This window comes from Entelurus aequoreus, linkage group LG05, assembly GCF_033978785.1.
Source record: "Entelurus aequoreus isolate RoL-2023_Sb linkage group LG05, RoL_Eaeq_v1.1, whole genome shotgun sequence".
Classification (NCBI taxonomy): Eukaryota; Metazoa; Chordata; class Actinopteri; order Syngnathiformes; family Syngnathidae; genus Entelurus; species Entelurus aequoreus.
Genome location: NC_084735.1, coordinates 56,392,221 through 56,411,124, shown reverse-complemented (window position 1 = coordinate 56,411,124; position 18,904 = coordinate 56,392,221). Strand labels below are relative to the sequence as shown.

Here is an 18,904-nt window from a genome sequence, read left to right as displayed (position 1 = left end):
TTTTGCCTATGAGACTTTGTAAATATTTGGTACTTCTTTAAAATGACAAATGTGCTGTTTTAGACTGCAATATTGTTCAATTAAGGACACTAAGGATGTTCTATTCGGGATTTTCTTTACATTCTCCATCCGAAAATTCCTTCACAACATCTCTCTCCCACTAGTCTTTCTTTGCTTCGGACCCGCATTTAATGGAACAATTCCAAGACCTTCTTGGTAGTAGTGTCATGTTCATAGCGCAATCTAAGATCATTTGTTGATGCTGTCTGCTATTTAACATCAGCATAGCCATTAGAATTGCAATACTTGTAATCTCTGCCAATATTACAGCGGACATCAGTTACAACAAGAACTGCACTGTTGACTTGTAAGGAGCTGCAAAGATGCCTTGTTTTGGTGTGACGTCATATGTCAACCGGAAAAGCAATACATTAATCAGCGCTAAAAGGAAATAAGCGCCCCTCAATGTACAGGAGGCACACGGCGCATGACCAATAGTCACATTAGTGACTGTGCATAGACACTGGGACATCACATGTGGGTGTGAAAATACAAAAATATAAACAACTATTTGAGAAATCAGACTAATTTAGTGCATAGAAACGTAGTCAATTTCAGCAAGCAGCGTCTGCATCTTTGATTGGCAATAAAAAGGCATACATCCGTAGGGGCAATCACATATTGTTTTCACGAAAATCGTCTGATACTGATCGGTGGCCAATCAATTGACACATCCCTACTACAAACCTCATTTCCATATGAGTTGGGAAATTGTGTTAGATGTAAATATAAACGGAATACAATGATTTGCAAATCCTTTTCAGCCCATATTCAATTGAATGCACTACAAAGACAAGATATTTGATGTTCAAACTCATAAACTTTTTTTTTTTTTTTTCAAATAATAATTAACTTAGAATTTCATGGCTGCAACACGTGCCAAAGTAGTTGGGAAAGGGCATGTTCACCACTGTGTTACATCACCTTTTCTTTTAACAACACTCAATAAACGTTTGGGAACTGAGGAAACTAATTGTTGAAGCTTTGAAAGTGGAATTATTTCCCATTCTTGTTTAATGTAGAGCTTCAGTCCAACAGTCCGGGGTCTCCGCTGTCGTATCTTACGCTTCATAATGCGCCACACATTTTCGATGGGAGACATGTCTGGACTGCAGGCGGCCCAGGAAAGTACCCGCACTCTTTTTTTACGAAGCCACGCTGTTGTAACACGTGCTGAATGTGGCTTGGCATTGTCTTGCTGAAATAAGCAGGGGCGTCCATAAAAAAGACGGCGCTTAGATGGCAGCATATGTTGTTCCAAAACCTGTATGTACCTTTCAGCATTAATGGTGCCTTCACAGATGTGTAAGTTACCCATGCCTTGGGCACTAATACACCCCTATACCATCACAGATGCTGGCTTTTCAACTTTGCGTCGATAACAGTCTGGATGGTTTGCTTCCCCTTTGGTCCGGATGACACAATGTCGAATATTTCCAAAAACAATTTGAAATGTGGACTGGTCAGACCACAGAACACTTTTCCACTTTGTATCAGTCCATCTTAGATGAGCTCAGGCCCAGAGAAGCCGGCGGCGTTTCTGGATGTTGTCGATAAATGGCTTTCGCTTTGCATTAACTTGCACTTACAGATATAGCAACCAACTGTATTTAGTGACAATGGTTTTCTGAAGTGTTCCTGAGCCCATGTGGTGATATCCTTTAGAGATTGATGTCGGTTTTTGATACAGTGCCGTCTGAGGGATCGAAGGTCACGGTCATTCAATGTTGGTTTCCGGCCATGCCGCTTACGTGGAGTGATTTCTCCAGATTCTCTGAACCTTTTGACAATATTATGGACCACAGATGTTGAAATCCCTAAATTTCTTGCAATTGCACTTTAAGAAACGTTGTTCTTAAACTGTTTGACTATTTACTCACGCAGTTGTGGACAAAGGGGTGTACCTCGCCCCATCCTTTCTTGTGAAAGACTGAGCATTTTTTGGGAAGCTGTTATTATACCCAATCAGGGAACCCACCTGTTCCCAATTAGCCTGCACACCTGTGGGATGTTCCAAATAAGTGTTTGATGATCATTCCTCAACTTTATCAGTATTTATTGCTACCTTTCCCAACTTCTTTGTCACGTGTTGCTGGCATCAAATTCTAAAGTTAATGATTATTTGCAAAAAAATTATTGTTTCTCAGTTTGAACATCAAATATGTTGTCTTTGTAGCATACTCAACTGAATATAGGTTGAAAATGATTTGCAAATCATTGTATTCCGTTTATATTTACATCTAACACAATTTCCCAACTCATATGGAAACGGGGTTGGTAATTACTTATGTCTAGCTTGTTCGCTTAGCTCTTGTGTAACTGCTAACTCCTAGTAACCGCTAGCTCCTGGTAGCCTATAGCCTACTATGTTTACTTTTTTTTCCCCCACTGATATTGGATCGGGACATCCCTAGTGTTAGCATTAACTCTTTTTTGACACTGATGAAAATAGTTCATAAAAATTGCACCAACTTGCACATCAGACAAACAAGGAGACCAGTAAGCTGTCAAAGGTTTTGGTTCAAGGAATGTTGCACTCATGAAATAAAAATGTCTACTTCTCGTTGTAGCAGCAAAGTACCTCCTAAAATATGCAGAATGTAAAAAACACTGTAATAGAATAGAGCACAGCTAAGCTGAGGAAAGGGTGATTACCAGAGATGTTAACCCTTCTCTTAAACATTTATTCTGAGGGTGAATAAACATCAGTTCCTTAGGACATCAACTGGGATATGATTATTTATTCAGTAAGAGATTTAAATCCCAGTAAGGAATAGAGATGTCACATGCTGCTTCAATACATTCAAATCCTTCTGACAGCCATGCATCTACCTTCCTGTCAGCAGGTGGGAGCTTAAAAAATGAAAACACCTCAATATGTCATGGCGGGAGTGTGTTGTATAGGTGTAACAGATAAAATGTCACAAGAAAACACGAACAGACGTCAGCTGAATTGTCTGCGTATAAAATGAGCGTCCCCTCCTTAACGATTCAAAAACAATTCATCATTTCAAGTCACACCTGCATCCCATTGAGCTCCTTTACAAAGACAGATGGAGACGACAAACACGGCAAAGTAATTAAAGTAATTGTAATAGGAGCTAAAACTGTGAACGCCTCATTAACAGCGAAATTAGCATATTCTTTCTGGAAGGTATGCTATTTTGATGAAAAGACCTCCATCAAACAAAAAACAAGAATGTATGAATGCCCACAAACACAAGCAGAGCTGTGCTCTCCAAATTTCAGCAAAGTCATGTTACCTGATGAATGATGAATATTAAATTCTTTATTTTTAAAATACTCTCTTAAAAAAATTACAGTTATTTGCACAAGTAGTGATGGGTGAAACGATACAGAAGAACCACTGCATTATGAAACCCAATGAGTGATATTATGCCCCTTGATACGGTCCTCCCACCCAACATCACGCTTGAAATATTGCCGCTTCATTACATGGCCATTTTTTTTACATTTTATTTCAAATATATTCCACATATTTTGGCCTGAATTAAATTTAAAATTAAGATTTTTTTTAATGTATTATTTCATATTATGCTGTGACGATTGACGTCCATTTCCAAGTCCATCCATCCATTTTCTGCCGCTTGTCCCTTTTGGGGTCGCGGGGAGTGCTGGAGCCTATCTCAGCTGCATTCGGGCGGAAGGCAGGGTACACCCTGGACAAGTCGCCACCTCATTGCAGGGCCAACACAGATAGACAGACAACATTCACACTCACATTCACACACTAGGGCCAATTTAGTGTTGCCAATCAACCTATCCCCAGGTGCATGTCTCTGGAGGTGGGAGGAAGCCGGAGTACCACGCAGTCACGGGGAGAACATGCAAACTCCACACAGAAAGATCCCGAGCCCGGGATTGAACTCACGACTACTCAGGAGAGCACTACTCAGAGGCACATGCACTAACCCCTGTGCCACCGTGCTGCCCCATTTCCAAGTCAAGGGTGACAATGTTAACAACATGGCGGATAATCTTCGTCCTATCTTCACCGCGACAATCAAGTTGACAAACTTTTGGCAGAGCAACTTTTTGAGACACTTCATCAATAATCCATATTAAAATTGGTGAGCATTATCAAAAGATGAGACATAACAGTACCGGCATGCTACTTAATGCTCACAAGACTGCTATCAGCAGTTGTCCGGGCAATGCAAGTGGAGATGAACTCTGTTGATACACATCATCTTCGACATTATTAGCTCCACATGACATTAGTTAGCATTTGACATGAACAATGTGGAATGTCAACATGGGACACAGAATGCTAACAACACTGAATGCTAACAACAAAGCTAATGGTAATAGCTGTGACTGTCAAGTTGACCAAATTTTTGCAGAACATATGCTCATGGTTTCAGCACAAGAAGTCCAGTTCAAACTTTGAAGAATTACCCATTTCTACAAAGTGGTCGTGTATTAGTGGCCACGTGACGACCATAGCAATGACACTTGGACGATCCTCCGGGCTACCAGTGAGTACTGTAATCTACAGTACAACACATTTAGGGCCAATATATTGGATAGAATGAGTGTAAAGGTGACTATAAAAAGAGCTCAGTTACAGCTCTTTTTATTACCAAATATGTGTCATATGTGTTTTATGTTGCACGATTGCACCAAGAACAATTCCTAGTTTGTGAACCCGTTCTCAAACAATGGCAATAAAACTATTCTGATTCTGATTCTGATTCTAATAAGGCTGTTCATGAATGTTAAGAGGGTTCTATGTTTTAAAAAATCCTATTCAGAAGGTTGTAAACAGTTTTCAATGCTCTCTATGAAAACATTTGAATAACGCAAATTAATAAATTAAATAATAATCCTACTTTGCAGGAATTTGGTTACAGTGGTCAGGGCTGAAACCAAATATCGACTTTACCTCGATGTACATTTTAAGAAAAAACAAGTGACCAAAAAACTGCTGTGTGTTTGACTGTGAAGCATCAAACTGATTATCAGGAAGCTTCTCTCACAGCACCAAATAAAGGAAAACCAAAATATGTTCCTGTTTATTTCCTGTTTTTTCATTGATCAGATCAAGTGTGGTAGTGTAATGTAGTACAGCTGCCCTTCTCATATTCCCTTCTACACAAAAACAATTATATTTGTTAGCTATTAGTTTTATTTGCAGGTTAAATGTAGTGACTATTATTTCAGTAGATGGCTCTACTATGGAACACCAACACCGTATCATGCAGCCAGTGAGTATACCACACACCCGCTGAGGCATCATTTACACATCACTAGTGCTTAGTGTCAACATGCTGTTAGCATGAACGCCACGTGGCTACATTTGAATATATTTGCTAATTCTATTCTAAAGTCTCAGTCCTGTTGCGGTCAGTCCTGTTATTGCAAGTAAAAACAAACAAATGGCAGTGATTCAGTGAAATGTCTCATAGCCCAAATTTTGATTCAGAACATTTTCATCGTGGTAGTCCTTGAAACTATGAGCCGCACAAACTTGCAGTCTCTTTTTCCGACCCATCTAACCATTAGTTCTGTTTTATTAATGTGACAGCGTGTCAGGTGACAGACGTGAGGGGTGGTTGGGGTCTCAGCACGGTAGTAATTTTTTCATTCATTCATTTACATAACACCATGAGCAAGGTCAAGGTGACTGTCAGCGTATCAAAAATGCAAATTAAATTAGGGGGAAAAAATGTCCCTCAGTAAAAGAACCTTATTTAATCTTGTTGTAAGACCTCAACAAATATTGCGTAGCATACAGTGCATCCAGAAAGTATTCACAGTGCTTCAGTTTTTCCACATTACAGCCTTATTCCAAAATGGAATAATAATTTTTTTTCCTCAAAATTCTGAACACAATGACAATGTGAAAAAAAGTGTTTTTACTTTTGTTTTCATTTTGCAAATGTATAAAAAATAAAAAAAATAAAATTTACATGTACCCCAGGGATTAATACTTGGGTCAAAATTGTCCAATCTTTATACAAACGACATTTGTAAAAATTCAAAGGACGTACAGTTTTATTTGAAGATGAAACAACTGTGTTTTGTTCAAGAGAGAACACACAGAAGCTAATACAAATAATAACAAAATAAATTAACAAATTAAAAAGATGGTTTGACAAAGAGAGACTATCTTTGAATCTCAGTAAAACTAAAAAAATGTTATTTGGTAACAGTAGCAGAGAGTCAAACACAAATACAAATATACGGAGTAGACAATGAACGGGTAAAAGAAGAATTGTTCGGGTGTAATAATGGATGATAAAATGAACTGGAAATCTCATAAAAAATATACACCAAAGAGTGGCAAGAAATATTTCTATAATTAATAAAGCAAAATATGTACTTAACCAAAAATCTTTTCATATTATATTCTGTTGTTAGTGTTACCATGTATGAGTTATTGTGTAGAAATATGGGGAAATAACTACAAAAGTACACTTCATTCACTAACCGTGTTACAAAAAAGGTCAATTAGAATAATACATAATGTTGGATATAGAGAACATACAAACACTTTATTAAATCCAAAATATTGAAATTAAATGATTTGGTAAATTTGCAAACAGCTAAAATTGTGTACAAAGCAAACTATATCATTCATTTTATTAAGTGAATCATAACTGACTTAACTATTTATGAAGAGAACTCTTGTATTTAGAGTGATTTGAATGTGTACAAATTGAGAACAGGAAGTGAGCATGTGAGTAATTGCTGTGAAGTAGAAAGGGGGTACGATTCCATAAGCTTTGCTTCTTCCTACTCCTTTTCAGAAATGTTGTAAGAAAAATAAAACAAAATACGTACGATATTTAATGTATCATATTGAAACTTAATATAGGTTTGAAATAACCTTAAACGTCAATTACAGCCTTGAGTCTTTAATACGATGTCACACGCTTGAAACAACTATCTTTGGACAGTTTCGCACATTTTTTCTTTGCAGCACCTCTCAAGCTCCATCAGGTTGGATCGGAAGCATCAATGCACAATCATTTTCAGATTTCTTCAGAGATGTTCAATTGGATTCAAATCTGGGCTGTGGCTGGGCCACTAAAGGACATTTACTGAGTTGTCCTGAAGCCGTTCCTTTGATATCCTGGCTGTGTGCTTCGGGTCGTTGTCCTGCTTAAAGATGAACCGTTGCCCCAGTCTGATTTGAAGAGCGCTCTGGAGCAGGTTTCCATCCAGGATGTCTCTGTACATTGTGGCATTCATTTTTCTTTCTATCCTGGCTAGTCTCCCAGTTCCTGCAGCTGAAAAATCTCACCACAGCATGATGCTCCCACCACCATGCTTCACTGGTGGTGGGAGGGATGGTATTGGCCTGGTGATGTGCGGTGCCCTGTGTCCTCCAAACATGATGCCTGACATTCATGCCAAAGAGTTCAATCTTTGTCTCATCAGACCAGATAATTTCATTTTTCATGGTCAGAGTCTTTTAGGTGCATGTTGGCAAACTTTTACAAAGGAATGGCTTTCGTCTGGCCACTCCACAACAAAGGCCTGATTGGTGGATTGCTGCAGAGATGGTTGTCTGACAGAGTGACCATCGGGTTCTTGGTCACCTCCCTGATTTGGGCCCTTTTCACCTGGTCGCTAAGTTTAGACGGCTGGCCAGCTCTACGAAAGAGTTCCAAACTTTTCTTCTATTTACAGATGATGCTGTAAATTGCTGTAAACTGTGCTCATTTGGACCTTCAAGGCAGTAGGTATTTTTCTGTACCCTTCCCTGGATGTGTGCCTCGAGATAATCCTGTCTCAGAGGTCTACAGACAATTCAATCAAATTCATTATAGGTTTCTGATCTGCTATACACTGTCAAGTGTGGGACCTTTTTAGCAATCAGGATTGAGGTGGGGGGTGGTAGGGGTGGGTGCTCCAAAAAGAGGGTGTGGCCTAAATGCACCACATGCTCAGGGAGGTTAGTGGAGGAATTAAAACCGGAAGTAGATATACATCAAATACGGTCGCCATTTTGTTTTGCACTTCCCTAAAGACATTCGCCATTGTAGTTGTAGTCCATACGTCACAATAATTTATGACTCTGACAGGCAGAGGTCGGTATTGCAACTTTTAGTTTTTCAAGCTTTCTGCCATCTTTTTTGTAGTCCAAACATCACAATGATTTATGACCCCCACAGGAAGGAGTTAGAACTTACTTTTGGACTTTTGCTGTATTTAAGTTGAAGTGGAGTGGTAATTATGTTTTGGCATCACCAAGTGGCCACAAAAACCCATAATGTTAATGTTATAACGAAGTTGAGCGATGCGGCATGTATGTCACTGGATACTTTGTAATATGCTTCAGCCTTGGAGATTGTGTGTGTAAGTAATATACAACTATAATTATTTGATACTAGTTTGAATTGACAAATGTGCAGTTTTAGATTGCAAAATCGTTCAATTAAGAACACATATGTCTAGCAGTGTGTGCTCAGTAGGGATGTTACGGTATTGCGTTTTTAAAGTCTTCACAATAATGCCGTGATGTTTGACGGCATCAAACAAAAACATGGTGTGTAGTTATTTTTGCCGCTTTAGCCTTGGCCGAGTCTGAAATAAACTACATCGCCCAGAAACCCGGGGGGCGTGGACCATAAGCAAGAATCTAAGTGTGTTTGTCTGTGATAACAAGATATGGTTTTTGGACATTTGCTGAAAAACTCATCAAAATCCATTCATAACTGTTTGAGTTATGTTGCTAACAAACACACAAACAAACCCCGGCGAAAACATAATTTATTTTGCGGAAGTAAGAAAGTCTGCGTCAAAATGCGTAACTTTCGTCGCGGGCGTTTCCAAGGCGACACAGAGCCAGCCAGTAACAAAAAAAAAAAAACCTGTACAGTGCGGGAAATACAGGCTAACTGAAAGCTACTTGATAAATCTTCAATTAATCCATCCATTTTGTACTGCTTGTTTCTCTTGACGTCGCCGGGGGGCTGGAGCCTATCCAGCTGCACTCTGGCAGTAGACACGGTGCACCCTGAACAAGACGCCACTTCAAGGACCGCCACCCAGAAACTTAACATCAGTTTGTGAAGTATTTACAATATTAAGGTATATTGTTAGTTAACTTTTCTAAAAAACAGCATTTTCCAAACTGTGATAAAACAAATTCCACTGCAGAGGACACCTCTTCTCAGAAAAGTACGCACTGAAGAACACTAAAGTTAACATTAGTGATGCACACTTGCTACACACAAGTTTACATTGTCAATTTAAAGACATCATCTGTAAGTTAATTTTAATATTTGCTTGAAACAGCAAGGTTCCTGCACTATTCTTTGAACTTCCACTTCGTTTTACACACCAACATTTTTACCAAACTTTATTTTTTTTAACCTAAACTACAATGATATCATATTGTGGCCTTAACACCGTGCTTTCTGCCTGCGCTACATTAGGGCAGTCATAACTAATTTCCTTCATCAAGACTCTGAAGAGACCACTTTTGTTCTACAGGTTTAATGATGTAGCAAAAGGTGAAAACACAATTAAAAATATAATCACTTTCAGCTCTTACTATTTGTACATATTATGTATATAATATATTGCATTTGTTTGCAACAAAAACAAAGTCAAATGAATCTCGTCACATACATAGCTCACATAAACGACACAACTTCGCTAATTATTGGCACTGCAACGAACCATATCCCACAGCCAACAGTCCCCCAGAGATAGCAAAAGACAGGTTTGTCTCTACAAATCAAATCTACTTTCACCCCAAACAACCCTCATTGAATGTTAATGAATAATACAAGTGTTACATATGCCATCAAAGATGTAGGTGCCAACTATTGTTACTTGTATTATTTGTGGTGTATTCTCTTTGCACAACTGATTGGCTTGTCATTTGGTGATTGGTGGGGATATGAGTCAGGTGGGGTGTGGTACATCAGCAGTAGTAAGATGTTCACCTGGGGTTCTCATTGAGGAAGTGAGAGGGTGACAGGGGATGTCCTACTTTGCAGACCGCATTGATAAAACACATTTAGAGTGCATTTAGATCGCATTGATGGCTCACATTTATCACATTTAGTTTGGAAAGTTAGGTCACTGTTGTTTTCAACCGCATATAAATATTTGAAACGCAAAATTTTGCAGCGATCATTTTTGGACAAGCTAGCGCGTAAAAAAAATTCTCCCGTTCAACCTCACGGCCACTATATTTGCCTTTTTTTATTTACTTTAAGTAAATGTGACGTTACGTAATTCTAAACATTAAACCGGTAACAGGACACTCCCCACTTGGCATAATTACATGCCACTCATATAGTCCATTCGCTTGGCATCTGGGGGGGAGAAGCAGCACTAGTTCTGTAATATGTTTCACAAATAACTTCTTTCCTCCAGGCTTAATGACTTTCACGTTGACCTGGCAAAATTTTGCCTCTGTCTTTGTATAAATCCCAATGGACATGTACGCATTACAAAGCTTGTATAATAAAAACTAAAATTGAACTGGCCAAAAAAAAAAAAGTATTGTTCAGATAAAAATTGTTATCTGGTAATGGCAGAAAACACACTTGGACATTTTTCTAAAACATCCATTTATATTTTTGTTTAAAAAAAATCTAATACCAAATCTTAACTGTTCACTGCGGTTATCATATTTAACGAATGTGAGGAAATGTGAGGAAATTATGACCAAAGCACACTACATTCAAAAACAATACTGCTAAAAAAGGTAGTTAGGCTAATATATAACTAATGCCAGTTGTAAAGAATACGCTGGCTCTTCATTTCTTAAATTGCAAAAAATGTATTTACAGATCTGTATGGATGGGAATTGAAAACCTGTTCTGGTATCTTAGAATCTCTTGCCACTTTGTCAACCAATTCCGTTAATGGTTCTTCCGGGTGAGGATGACGTCATCACCCAATGTCTGTTGTGACTTTAGACAGCAACATGGCGGCACGCGGGCGGAAGAGAGACTCAGAAGTTTGCCGGCATTTGTCAGGCCTTTATTATCATTTTGATGATCATGACTTACAGTTTGTTCAAACCCAGCATTTTCTGAGATTTTTATTTCAAAAATTTCATAAAGGTGTAATCCATAATCTTCAAAATTTGTATAATAAGAAGGCTTGAAATATCTTGAGTTGCATGTTATGAGCCTATGTCATTATATTAGTTTCACTTTGTAAATCTTAAAACAACATTTGCACGGTATATTTTCTAGGCAGATGACAAAGATTCCTAAAAGTTAATTTTTTTTTACGAAATGTTACATTCTTGTGTAATTACCACATGTTTTATTTTGTTATATTCTACATAATTTATGGCTATATGCTATGTGCCTTTTAACACCTCACTGGTGGCTTTGTAAAGTAATGATAACTCAAATAGTTGCTAATCCATCTTTTTGTTATCTTCTTTTTTCAAATAAGAATCGATAAGAGAACCGATAAAGAACCGTATTGTTTAGCAGAATCCGAAACGGAAAAATAATATAAATTCCCCTCCCTACAGATCTGGTAGATTTTCAAACAGATAACATGTACGCACAAAGCAAATGGCAATCTGCTCACATGTTCATAATATTCATTCATCAAGAGATGAGAAATATGACTTCAGGGAGAAATTAATTGTAAAAAAATTCAGTATGTGGAATTTTATTCTAGAAATGACTGATCAAAAAACTTAATTTACCAATTTGAGCCTATTTAGGAAACATAATAAGTAAATGGTGTTACAAATGATAATTACTGAAGCACAGTGTATGTTATCATAATCATGAGAGGGTTGGGATCCAAAAATCTAAACCATGACCCTGATAATGTCCAATAATATTAAGGGGGAAACCTAAATAATATTAATAATAATAAGACATATGTGTCTTTATGACTGTCACACATCCGACACATTCTACTAAACTGTGAACTTTAGCTTGGTTACTGGAAGCCAGGAAAGAATTTAGGGTGTCAATACGCCACCCCCAATACTCCCACTTCTATTCCACCATCAATCCTACCAGCACCAAAAAGTCTTTCTCCATTCCTGCTCTAGAATGATCGTGAAGGACCAAACTCCAGACCTCCAATTCTCTCTGCTGTTACTAATTGTAACCGCACCACTCGTGTGCCCCCACCTTTGTAGCCATACAATAGGGAGTGAACCCTGTCTCCTGGCAACCAATCCCCCAGAGAAGGTGTCTGTGGTGATTAAGAGACAGCATTAAAGAAGGACAAAAGGAGAGCTTGAGAGCTTGATTGACAGGATGTAGTTGTGGAAAATGCATGCTTAGAAGGCAAAGATGTGGCAGTTTTATGAGAATTAGTACTATTTATGTTGTCCTTCTTCCAAAAATTAAGATACTATGGATTAGATATTAAGCACATTTTTAATGCTTTATTATAACCATGTCCAGAAAAACATTGATTCAGATGTAATTGGCAACACAACTTCTTTCCTACAGTAAAATAGAAACTGTTGATGCTGGCAGTGTTACTGTACGCTGTAGTCACCTTTCGGTACGGACTTCAGTATTGTGTTCACAGTTCAGGTCATTTTTCAAAATGCCAAAACTTAAAACTGCTGAGCTTTTAAGCTTAAATTATATTTAAAATGACATCTAAATATATCTAAAAATCTACAAAATATAAATACACACACACACCCGCACACGCACAGTATATACAGTGGGTACAGAAAGTATTCAGACCCCTTAGATCAGGGGCAGGCGCAGCAATTCACAAAAATAAAAACTTTAATTTTATTTATCATTACTGAGCATCCCATCTTGATAGAAAAAAAGCAAAAATGTAGACATTTTTGCAAATTTATTAAAAATAAAAAACTCAAAATTCACATGTGCAAAACCCAAAACCAGTGAAGTTGGCACGTTGTGTAAATCGTAAATAAAAACAAAATACAATGATTTGTAAATCATTTTCAACCTACATTCAATTGAATTCACTGCAAAGACAAGATACTTAACGTTGAACTGGTAAACTTTGTTATTTGTGGCAAATATTAGCTCATTGGGAATTTGATGGCTGCAACATGTTTCAAAAAGCTGGCATAAGTGGCTAAAAAGACTAGGACAGTTGAGGAATGCTCATCAAACACTTATTTGGAACATCCCACAGGTGAACAGCAGGCCTCGAATTTTAACTTTTTAAGGTCAAGGCACCAAGACAAGTTAGAAGGGGACCGAGGCAAACATTATTTTCTTTCAAGGCAGGGGCTCTAAAGTATGCATGCATGCATATATATATATATATATATATATATATATATATATATATATATATATATATATATATATATATATATATATATATATATATATATATATATATATATATATATATATATATATAAATATATGTTAATAGTCTGTGTCGTTGGTCCGCAATGATTATCAAGCTAGTGCGCATGCGCCTGACTTCCTGTTGCCTAAAATGCATTAATAAAATTAAGTTTTTTTGGTAATTAAAAAATTAAACAGGCTTTTTTTTTTCTCCCGCGAATCATCATTATACCGTATACTGTTACATCCCTCGTCCATTAACAAGTAAAAAGTCAAGGTCGGTCACGGCATGTTCTTGCCGCCGATGTTGGTCGCGGCAGTTGCTGCGGTTGCCGTGGTTAAATTCGAGCCCTGGAACAGGCGAATTGGCAACAGGTGGGTGCCATGATTAAGTAAAAAAAGCAGCTTCCATGAATGTCTCAGTCATTCACAAACAAGGATGGAGCGAGAGTCACCACTTTGTGAACAAATGCGTCAGCAATTTGTCGAACAGATTAAGAACAACATTTCTCAACGAGCTATTGCAAGGAATGTAGGGATTTCACCATCTACGGTTCGTAATATCATCAAAAGGTTCAGAGAATCTGGAGAAATCATTGCACGTAAGCGGCAAGGCCGAAAACCAACATTGAATGCCTGTGACCTTCGATCCCTCAGGCCATACTGCATCAAAAACAGACATCAGTGCGTAAAGGATATCACCACACGGGCTCAGGAACCCTTCAGAAACCCACTGTCAGTAACTACAGTTTGTCACTACATCTGTAAGTGCAAGTTAAAACTCTACTATGCAAAGCGAAAGCCATTTATCAACAACACTCAGAAACGCCGCCGGCTTTGCTAGGCCCAAGCTCATCTAGGATGGACTGATGCAAAGTGGAAAAGTGTTCTGTGGTCTGATGAGTCCACATTTCTAATGGATAATTCATCCACAATGTTTGTCTTTTGTGCTCATAAAGACTTTGCAATACCGTCTCAATTAAGTAGGTGCACGGCGCAATTTCAAGCGTATTCAGCGTATGTTAAAACCCGTCTTTTGAGTATGGCATTATGTCTCTAGCAGTAAACACCCCATTTGTTTGGATTTTACTCACGTCACGTCCAGCTCACGTCAAGTGCATTAAATATGCGTGGTAGTCAAACAAGCTCTGTTCTCAATGGGTACTACCCGTCATTTAGCAATTCTCGAAGAAAAAATGCTTGTTTTCGTCTGTACGAATCATTCAAATGGTTAAAAGGATAAACAATTCTTCAGAGTTCTTCGAGAGGTAATAAAAAAGGGTGTAAAAGTGCAAGATTTTACGAAACAACGAAGAGAAAAGCAGCTCACATTCCAGTCCAAAGGAGCAGAGTCGAAAAATGCATGAGATTGCAGTAATCACTTTGTGAGGTTTGTTTGATATGCTTTTGATATATTTGTATTTCTTAAACACGTTTGCTACAAGTGTTTCGAAAAGCACCAACACGGCAAGTCTAAATAAACAAAAGCAAATGTGAGCAAAAAAAGAGTTACGCTTCTACCAAAAGCAATAATCATAAATAAAGCTTTCAGCACATACACAATGTTGACATCTATTAGGGTTGGGCGATATGGAAAAAAATGATCACGATTAATTTTTTCAAATTATCCAATCTCAATTCATATTACAATTTTGTTTTTATTATTGTTATAGCAGAATGTCCCGTGCAGAATTCAACACAGTACCGCATCCCTACTGTTTACTACTGCAGTATCTTGTAACAAACATTTCCACCATGTTTGATTGAGGTAATATATGCTAACAGCTGACAACTGTCATTTTGTTCATATTTCTAATTGTGCTTACTAGAGGTGCAACGGTACGGGTAACCCACCATATGGTCCGTACCTGGCTTTAGAGCCACGGTTTCGCTTCTTGTTTGGTGCGTTTTGTGGTGGTAAAGAGAACCACTGATTTTTTTCTCAAAGTTATTTTGGTTTTTTTGCTTGTCATCACAATGATGTGTATCATCTGTAACCTATTCAGCTGCACTTGGGCAGACGGCAGGGCACACCTTGGACAAGTCGCCACCACGAAAACTGTCACCCAGAAAGCATATTTGAAGCAAGCAAAGCTAAACATCAGTGGATGTGAACATTGTCACTTTAACTGTAAGATTTTTTTTTTTTTAATATTTGCTTGAAACTGTGGATGTTCCTGCAAAATTATTTGCACTTAAAAATACATGTTTGTAGTAATTAATATGAGTAGAACATTTGAGCATTATGTTTTTGTTCAATTACAGTAAGTGTGTTTATCCTAAATATTCCTGCCACTTCACTTGACACATTATGGCATTTAAAAAAAAAAATTATACCACAATTTATCGTACCGTGTCCCTAATATAATATAATATAATATCGTACCGTGAAATTTTGATACAGTTACATCCCTAGTAAAAATTTTATATTTTGACACTGATGAGTTCACCAGGTGATGGTCAGACACACTTCTGTTTGCTTACACAAAGTTGCTCTGTGTGCTGTCCAATGTGCGTTTGTTGAGCTGTCATTGTTTGTGTTTGCACCATTATTGTAGTTAATGTCTAACCCTCAAGATTGCTACAATAGATTTAAGCATTTCCCGTCCACGTTGCACAGGCTGCAATTTCACTAAAGCAATGTGTGTACCCTGTGCACCTTGCTAGTGAGATTCACTGTTTAGTCAGTCTTGCACAGTTATGGGAACCCAGGCTGGAAAATTCATCCTGAAAGCTGGACTTCTAGCACAGCGGTGCAATCAATTACCAGTGAGTATGACCTAAAGGCTGTGTTGACATAAGTGAACAATAAATGTTGAAGGGCTGACAAATGACAGGCCCTTTACTTTGCTGCATGGACATTTGACAGCTTTTAAAGTGGGCCCATGGGGGATGTTTTAATAATATTACGGTGGACATCTACAGAAGTAATTATTGTGTGGATACAAACAACGGCAACAAGGCATAACAGACAAGTGTATTCAACAATTTATGGTTTCCCTGCAGCTGCTGCTACAATAACCCATAATTAAAACAGGGATGACTTAATTAAATTCATTCAAATGAGTTGGAAATCCACCAACCAGATAAAAAAACTGATGGTGCTGAACAATTGAGACAACAAAATGAACTACGGAAAAGAGGGAGGGAGACAGGAAGGGGGAAAATTCCCACAGGCATTTATTCTTTAATGGTTGGTTAATCATTAAGGCAGCAGTCTTCATCATTATTATGAACACACACTTTTTTATATTTATAGGAAGCATCGGTTGTAGACCATCATGAACATGGATGTCTAGTTGTGCTATTTTTGTGCTATTGTTGTGCTAACTATCTTTGATCGTTGGTGTGGGTGCGACAGACTAGTCTGGTGCTGGAAGCACACACACTGGGACGGTGAAGGCACTAAAATGATGCAGTAACTGGGGTGAAAGATGACGCTTCTCAGAATGCTGAGAAGCGTCATCTTTCACCCCAGATAATGATCTGGCATTGGCGATTTTCTCCAGCCGGTTGTTGACACAGGAAGTGGAGGCCATTTAGGTCGCAGAACACCAGCTCACTATGTCCTGGGGATGGATTCCAGCTCCTGTGCTGGTACAGGACACTGTTTACAGGACACAGTCCTTACATTGCTTCTTCAGGTGACCTGGGTTATTTTGAGCCAGGAAAAGTAGACCATAACGTATGTAGAGGGGCAGACGAGTCTGGTCTAATCTGATCACATGTGCGGTCCAGCACACTTTTTTCTATAGCTGGAAACACTCTTTCTTGAACAGTCGGTATATTTGATGTCATTTTTAGATGAACACATTAAGTTTCTCCTTTAAGAGCTTGTCGATCTTTTTTTCCTCATTGAACGATGTAAACTTGGTGGGGCTGTTTCTGTTTCTTTGTTTCAAGCACATCTTCAGCAGACTCAGTCACTATCTGGTGACCTGAGGCCTGTGAGCTGTCAACAAGTTGTTTAAGTGGGTCTGGTAATTCTCCCTGATCACATTGCCTCCTCAGACTTAATTTTGTTGTCATGGGTGAGCTTAAGCTTCTTACAATGAAACAGTGTGAAGTCCAAGAAATAATCAAGGCCCTCATCTGTTAAACTTGCAAATGCTCAAAACAGGGCCGAAAAAGTTGCAGTTCCACCAAAATATGTGATCTATAAAAACAATCTGAAAATGTGTGCACCGCACTGGTGTCTTACTTGTTTTTGTTTTTCAATGTGTCAAATCAATTATTACCATTACCATCACATCTATATTGACTTTAAAAAAATAGTATTGAAATGAGTGTATCTAATCCAGACCACATGGAGTGCCAGGAACTTCAAAATACACAGAGATAGCTTCCGCATGGCCGCAGCATTAGAGCACACATGAGAGGGGTGGTGTGTGGTGGCGGAGCTTGGGCCGATATTCGATAAGTCAATTAACCGATGATAAATGAAAATTAATGTCAGTAAGTTTTCCAATGTCAATAAATCGCCATGTGCATACTTCAAGTGCATACTTCAAGTGCATTCACGCTTTTTTTGCTTTTAGCGGCTACATGCGTTTGTACCATAGCGGAATGAAAAGAAGGTGGAGAATTATCCTGTCGTCATGAACTGTCTTTGACTCTTTGTGCAGTGCATCTTGTTAGCATGTAGCAGCTAACATGGACAAAATGATCACAAAACCAAATGTCACCGCACCAATATGGAAATATTTCAGTTTAAACCTTTGGAACATAATGAGCCTATCAACACCGAAGGAGCCAGTTTGCCAATGTGCACCTACTTGAAATATAACCACTAGACGTCCGCACTTACTTCGCTTTTGGTGAAGAAGCCAGGTGACAGGTCAGTGTAAACAAAAAAGTGCAAAATAGTGTGTGCTCACAGACATACATCTCCAGGGACATGCTGCCATTTAATACTGTTATAAAACTTGCATTTTTTAAAAGTGATGTCATGTCGGTGTTCCTCACTCGGAATCTGCCAAAATGTAATCATTTTAATACATCTGCTTAAACTGTAATGTTTATATTTTTACTTTGCACTTTTGTGCACTTTATTTAGCTATTTTATGTATTGTTTTGATTGTGTATATTTGAGCCTCCCATTCTCCCCTTAAGATATTTAATTGCTCTTAGTTTGAATTTGTATTCTAGTGCAAAATTTTCCTAACAGACAAAGTCTATTTTATTGTCTGTTTGTTTTATTTAACTTGGCGATTTAAACGTTTTCATTTCAATTCCGTTAAAAAACACGAGAGATACAAATGTATTGCATTTGAAATTATATACAAACCCCGTTTCCATATCAGTTGGGAAATTGTGCTAGATGTAAATATAAACGGAATACAATGATTTGCTAATCATTTTCAACCCATATTCAGTTGAATATGCTACAAAGACAACATATTTGATGTTCAAACTGATAAACATTTTTTTTTGCAAATAATCATTAACTTTAGAATTTGATGCCAGCAACATGTGACAAAGAAGTTGGGAAAGGTGGCAATAAATACTGATAAAGTTGAGGAATGCTCATCAAACACTTATTTGGAACATCCCACAGGTGAACAGGCAAATTGGGAACA

At 38.0% G+C, this 18,904-nt stretch overlaps 1 protein-coding gene across 1 annotated transcript in view; it reads right to left on the bottom strand.

The window, feature by feature from the left end:
- The window catches only part of LOC133650787 (coxsackievirus and adenovirus receptor homolog), a 133,030-nt gene that overhangs the window by 76,496 nt on the left and 37,630 nt on the right, over nt 1–18,904 (bottom strand).